This window comes from Pistacia vera, unplaced genomic scaffold (genome assembly GCF_008641045.1).
Source record: "Pistacia vera cultivar Batoury unplaced genomic scaffold, PisVer_v2 Contig706, whole genome shotgun sequence".
Lineage (NCBI taxonomy): Eukaryota > Viridiplantae > Streptophyta > Magnoliopsida > Sapindales > Anacardiaceae > Pistacia > Pistacia vera.
The window spans coordinates 193,246-201,012 of NW_022196564.1; positions in this window are offsets into that span (position 1 = coordinate 193,246).

The window sequence follows — 7,767 nt, forward strand, 5'->3', positions numbered from 1 at the left end:
TTTTTTCATGTTGTTTTATGCAAGTTTGATGAGTCAGTCAACATGTTAGATTGATTTTGCAAGTGGGTTTGTATTCAATTATTGTTTTGTTGAATGTGTTTGAAGGTTTTTGGACTCTCTTTTTGGTTATATAACGAGGAATGTGTTTTATGCGAGTTTAATGAGTCAGTCAACATGTTAGATTGATTTTGCAAGTGGGTTTGTATTCAATTATTGTTTTGTTGAATATGTTTGAAGGTTTTTGGACTCTCTTTTTGGTTATATAACGAGGAATGTGTTTTATGCGAGTTTGATGAGTCAATCAACATGTTAGATTGATTTTGCAAGTGGGTTTGTATTCAATTATTGTTTTATTGAATATGTTTGAAGGTTTTTGGACTCTCTTTTCGGTTATATAACGAGGAATGTGATTGTATGTGTTGAATATGTTTATATGTAAGATACTGTAATGCTTCAGTGGCATTCAAATTATTATAACTTTGTTTTATTGCTTCATCAATCAAATTTTAGCGGGCTTTTGTTGAGATTTTTCATGTTGTTTTATGTGAGTCCAATGATTCGCTCAACCTAAGAAATCTAAATGGTTAAATACTGTCTTTATTTATTTTAGACTTAGAATTGGAGTTCATCTATGAAATGAGTGATTTACCGATTTTTTATATTAGATAAGGTACATGTCCGCTTCGACGTTGTTCCATAATATCAACAACGCAAACATTGCAAAACAAGGGTGACTCGTGGCATTGGATGTAGGCACCAAATACGTTGGAGTGGCTATTTCTGATATGAATAATAAGCGTGCAAGCGGTATAAGATATGAGTGTGCATAATTTAGTGTTGTAATTTAATTATTTTTTTTATGTGGGTCTTAATATGTACAAATTAGTTACTTTTGTTTTATGTTCTTATTGATTCTATGTTTGTGTTTGTGACTTTATGATTTGGGCTATTTGTCAAGGTTGCAGTGTTTTGTATAGGAAGCATGGAATTAATCGCATTGCTGGTCAACTTCAACACTTGGTAAAGTTTCCCTATTACTTTATATTCTTACTTCTTTTTCTTTAACCAATTAGTACTAATTAGTTTACTGTGGTATTTAGTGAATACCATTGATTGAGTTTTGTCTCAAATTTTTTGAATGATAACTTTGGAATCGAATTTGTAGGGGTTGTGATTAGGGGTGGGTAAGTCCGGGTACTCGCCCTTTTTTGAAGGAACCGGAACTGGCCAGTTCCTTTGATTTGGAACCGAAACCGAAATCGACGATTTTGATTCCTAAAAACTTGGAACCGAAACCTGTGTCACAGGTTCCGGTTCTGAGTACCTGTGTCACAGGTTCTAGTTCCGAGTACCTGTGTAACAGGTTCCAGTACCGAGTCTCCAGAAAATTATCAATTACCCCCCTATTTTTAAAAAAAATGATAAATAAACACTTATAAAATTATATTACACCCCTATCAGTTTTTTGAAATGACAAATATATTATATTCTTACCAATTAAATCATTCATGCAATCAATTTGCTTTTACTACTAGCTAGCATACATATTATTCATAATAAATGATTTGTTGTAACCAAACATTCATATAACTTACACATATTTGTTTTCATCAATTTATTTAATGATACTTTCATTGTACCGTCGATATTTAAAAAGAAAATACACCTGAAACTTTTATTCCAAGTTCTAGCAAATGAGGAAAAGAAAGCACAGCATTTATGACAACCCAACTACAAACTTAGTCAAAAAGCAAATTCAAGTAGGCTAAGGCTACTACAAGCTTAAGCTGATTCTCACACATGATCTGGAGCTTAGTGAGCAATTTGCTTATAGCTAATAAGTTCTACTTTTACACTGTAAACAATCAAGTAGATAATATATAAAAAAATGTCACCATTATTTCCTCCAATGTACATTAATATCAAATTGTTGTAAAAAAATTGTTGTGAGATAACACTTCTAACAAACCAAAAGTAAACCCAAATCCTAAATTTTCTTATATATTTATAGGACATGGAAAATATAAAAAAAAAACCCCTAAAATTTACTGTTATCTTAATTTATAAGACAAGAATGATTATGCCTGTAACACTCCAATTTTGTACTAACCAAACTTATTAACAGTCAATAACCTGATGTTATAAGATATACAAATTTATAATAAAACTTAAATAATTTTATTATAAATTTGTCGACCACTATGATGTACATCCATTAATCTAAATCCTAATAAAGATTTATTTAATTTACATTCGTTATCAAAATAATGACTAGTCTACAAATATAATCTTGTTTAGCTCTACCACTCCAAATATCGGCAGTTAGAGCCACAATAATATGACAACTATGTATTTTCTTTTTTAATTCTAATTTCATTTTCTCAAACAATTTTATTAAATCATTTCTAGTTGCAGTTTTAGAATAACTTTTAAATCCTGGAAAAAATGAATTTTTAATAAATCTTTCAAAATATTTATCTTCAGCCATATTAATAGGTTAATCAGTTGCAGCAATATATAAAGTTAATTGTTCCCTATATACATCAGAATTATAACGCCAAGTACTACCCATATTAGTTATTTGAGTTTGATTGGTTTCTCTATTTCCATGTTGAGCAATATGTTTATTAGCATGCCTTTTCAAAGTACTAGTACCATTACCTGAATCAGCTTTATAAATATTTTCACAATATTTGCATCTTGTTTTCTTGACTTGAACTCCGTTTTCTATCTAGTAAAACTTGTCGAAATGCACCCAATCGTCTGATGTGTGTCTGTCTTCAGTTTCAACAGCGGTTGATGAACCTGCTTCAGCTTGAGATGAAGTTGGACGAGGACGATGATTACGAGGACGACTTCTAGAACCACCGGGAGCTGTAGGTGTAGTAGCATGGGAGGAATCGGGGGCATATTTTGAGGTGTATCGGATTCTGAGACTGGGAAAGCGAGACTATTTGAATCTCCTCCTGCATTTATGTTAGTAAATTCAACGGGACTAGGACTAGGATAGTAGTTTCCTTCATCATTGAAATTGATGGGAGAGAAATATCTATCCATTATAGTTGAAAAAAAAATTGATGTAGAAGAAATAAAAAATTAAAGAAGGAGAATTGGAATATGAAAAATTGGAAATATAAATTGAAAATTACAAAAAATAATAAAAATTAAAATAAGAGCAAATTGATAACAAAGAGATAAAGAGAATAATTGAGAGATTTCAATAGAGATTAGAGAAAATGAGAGAATAAGAGAATTTGAGTTGTGAGAAAATATGAGAGTTTAGGGCCAATTTTAAGAAAAAAATGGGAAAAGAAAATGACAAAAAAGACCTCTCCAACTGCTATAAAACGGTTATATTTCAAAGGTAAAAGTTAATTCATGAGGAACTTTTTGAAACAATAAGCTGAGGACTTGAGGTGTTGTCTCAAGTTATTCTTGTAATCAACATAAGTGATGCCAAATCGGAAAGTGTAACCAGCGTCCTATTCGAAATCATCGAAAAATGACCAGATATAGTAACCCTTCACATGAACACCATCCCTATCATCAAAATCCGTTAACAATCATTGAAAATTACTAGACAAATGTGCTTCTAGTTGTGTTTTAATATAATAATTATTACTTACTTAATTGATTTCAAGAGATGTATTAGGTGACTATGGTGATATGCTATCCTTAATTTATCGTTTAAAGCATCTTTTAAGTGGCAAATTAGAAGCATTGTCTACCATTCCTGAAAAGACAAAAAATAGTATTTAGTATTTGAGTGGTGATAATAAAAATATTTAAAAATGATATGATCATTAATCGTTTTATCATTCTCAATGATGTAAATTACTGGATTGTTGTAATGCTCCTTTATATACAACAAAAACTCTTGCAATCCCTTTGGATAGATGAACAGCCACCTCAAAGCAGTCTACATAAATAAAGTCATTGATAACATGAACGTATCAGTGATTACTAATGTAATTTCTTCACTCCAATTAAATATCTGAGAGAAGGAAGGGCTAATTTAAGGTAATCAAACTTGCTGATGTGCCCATCGGGACTTCATTCTTTTCAGCTGTGGCAATAAAATGTATAATTATTAAGGATATAAATTCTAAATATAATTGGAAAAAAAAAAATTATTGATCTAATCAATCAAAATATTGAGCATACTAGTGAGATTGGCTTGTCTGTCAGCAGTATAACTAAGATTGAAACCATTGAATGAAAGATCATTGTCTGCATAATTTGTGGTACAGTGGTTCATACCAAGAAAATCCAAGGACCCTTTAAGCATCTTGGATTGTGCTTCAGTGGAATTGGGCAATCTTCTTCCCACTATACTTTGCATGTTCTTGGGGTATTCACCAAATGTGATTGGGTTTACAAACCTACACCACCAATACTTTGAGAAGTAATTTCCTACTTCAAACTTAATTTAATAAATCCATGGCTCTGGAGGCAGCCCTGTGACTGGAAGTTGGTCACTATTGTAATCCCAATTTTCCCTTTTTGAAACGGCTGTGCCCACAATATAAGATGAAGTTAATTAATGATTGATAATAAGTAGCCTATCTTCAGCTCCATGCTAATTTGAATTGGCCTTATATGTATCCTAATTGTTTACAAACCTTGTATTTCTCCCTGTACAATTTTACAGGCGCAGCTGCATGACAAAGATGTAAGTGATCGTGATGTGTTGCAATATAGGGTTTGGAAGCCGAATCACCAGCAGGACAAGTTCCAACATAGCTAGAACGTCGACCAGGAGCAAAGAACCGCCATTGTAACCATTCACGACAAATCCATTTGGTTCATTGATAGTCACCCAGAGTTTCACCCGGTCGCCAAATGTTTTGAAGGAAAAGTCCACATATTCTAGATAATCATCCCTGTTCATCCAAGATCCATTACAATTAATCTATACCACTTAAACACATGGTTCTGATTATGGAAATACAAGTCACAACTTACACTATCTTAACACTTAATAACGAGCCATACTCATCTCCAAGTACTTGTGGATAGGGGTGAGCACGGGTAACGGGTAGAATCGGAACTAGGGGTAAGAACCGGAACCTACCCAGAACTTGTACTGTGCGGGTAGGTTCCGGTTCCAATTTTTTGGAACCGCTACTGTGCGATTCCGGTTCCGGTTCTTGCATGTGGAGGAACCGGAACCAGAACCGGAACCTGTAAAAAGGGTACCCTGTTTGGAACCTGTAGGGGGTACCCGGTTTGGAACCTGCTTTGGAACCTATTTGGAACCTGCTTTGGAACCTGTTTTGAAACCTGTTTGGAGTCTGTTTTGGAACCTGTTTTTAAAACCTGTTTAGAACCTATTTTGAAACTTGGATTATAATGAAATATTTGTGAAATGTAAATAATGGGGGAGTTTCTATTATTTTACATATAAAAAAATTTAAAATAGAAAAAGTTAAATTTTTAAAATAACCTAATTAAATAAATATACGAATACAATTATACTTATTACATATAAATTACACCATATTAAAAGCTTTAATATGTTATAATACATTAATATTAAAGTTTTAATCAATTAAGTGAATAATTGGAATTATGATCCAATTAAAAGTGTTTTACATTTTTAATGTTATTAAAAGAATTATTTTTGAATAAAATAGTATATTTGATTGAGTAATAATATATTTAGTTATTTACTTCAATTATCAAGTTCTAAGTATATCTATAATAAATTAGTAATTAATTAATTATATATGATAAATTGATAAACATTAATAAATTTAATTACTAGTTAAATATCATACTTAATCAATTATAACATTACATTATAGTTAAATGATTACTTAATTAATTATAATTTTATAACATTACTTAATTGATTTATAGTATAATTAATTATAGCATTACATTAATTGATTACTACTTAATTAATTGACTTATAAGTTATAACATAATTAAATAGTTAATTAATTGACTTATAATTAGAAATTTAATTAATTATAGCATTACGTTATAGATTTATAGTATAATTACTTAATCAATTATAACATTTTATTATAAACATTAGTACAAACTTAATTAAATGATTAAAAATTTAATTAATTATAATATTACATTAAAAATTTATAGTATGATTACTTAATAGTTAATTCACTATAACATTACATTATAGTATGATTATATAATTAATTATAACATTACATAATTAAATAATTACTTAATTGATTATGAGTTATGATATTATGTTTTAAACATTAGTAATTACTAATTTACTACATAAACATTAGCACAATACTTAATTAAATGATAAGAAATTTAATTAATTATAACATTACCTTATAAACATTAATTAAGCATTACATTATAGTTAAATAATTACTCAATTAAATTATAATATTATTATATTACATTATATTATGATCACTTACTTAATTATAGCATTATATAGTTAAATGATTACATAATTACTTAATTAGTTATGAATTTATAACATTACATTATAAACATTAGTAATCTACTATACTATTACATTACTTAATTAAACGATTAAAAATTTAATTAATTATAACATTACTTTATATATTTGTAATATGATTACTTAATCAATTATAACATTCCATTATAAACATTAGTATATTAATTAAATGATTTGAAATTTAATTAATTATAATATTAAATTATAGATTTGTAGTATGATTACTTAATTCATTATAACATTACATTATACTATTATAGTATGATCATATAATTAATATAACATTACATAATTAAATAATTACTTAATTGATTATGAGTTATGATATTATATTTTAAACATTAGTAATTACTAATTTACTACATAAACATTAGCACAATACTTAATTAAATGATAAGAAATTTAATTAATTATAACATTACCTTATAAACATTAATTAAGCATTACATTATAGTTAAATAATTACTCAATTAAATTATAATATTATTATATTACATTATATATTATGATCACTTACTTAATTATAGCATTACATAGTTAAATGATTACATAATTACATAATTAGTTATGAATTTATAACATTACATTATAAACATTAGTAATTTACTAATTTACTATATTATTACATTACTTAATTAAACGATTAAAAATTTAATTAATTATAACATTACCTTATATATTTATAATATGATTACTTAATCAATTATAACATTCCATTATAAACATTAGTATATTAATCAAATGATTTGAAATTTAATTAATTATAATATTAAATTATAGATTTATAGTATGATTACTTAATTCATTATAACATTACATTATACTATTATAATATGATCATATAATTAATATAACATTACATAATTAAATGATTACTTAATTGATTATGACATTATATTATAAACATTAGTAATTTACTAATTTACACAATACTTAATCAAATTATTATAACATTATATTATAAATTTATGATATGATTTTTTAATTAATTATAACATTCTATTATAAATAATATTACAATACTTAATTACCGATTATAATGTGTTTGACTATATATGTGCCAAGAATGCCCGCAGTAATGCAACCTAGAATCAACGAGATGATGTAACTTGTTAATCCTTTTTCTATTCATTTTGTTTTCCTTTTTCCATCTCTTATTAATGTGTTGGTTGGAATGACCTCGTACGTACAGTGCCATTAATGAAGTTTAACAAGCTTATTTTGTTATAAAAAAGTGATTATGTGGCAAGAAACACGTTTAAAAGATAGAGAAGCCTCACACGTTATTTTTCAACCTAATCAAAACAACAGTCTGG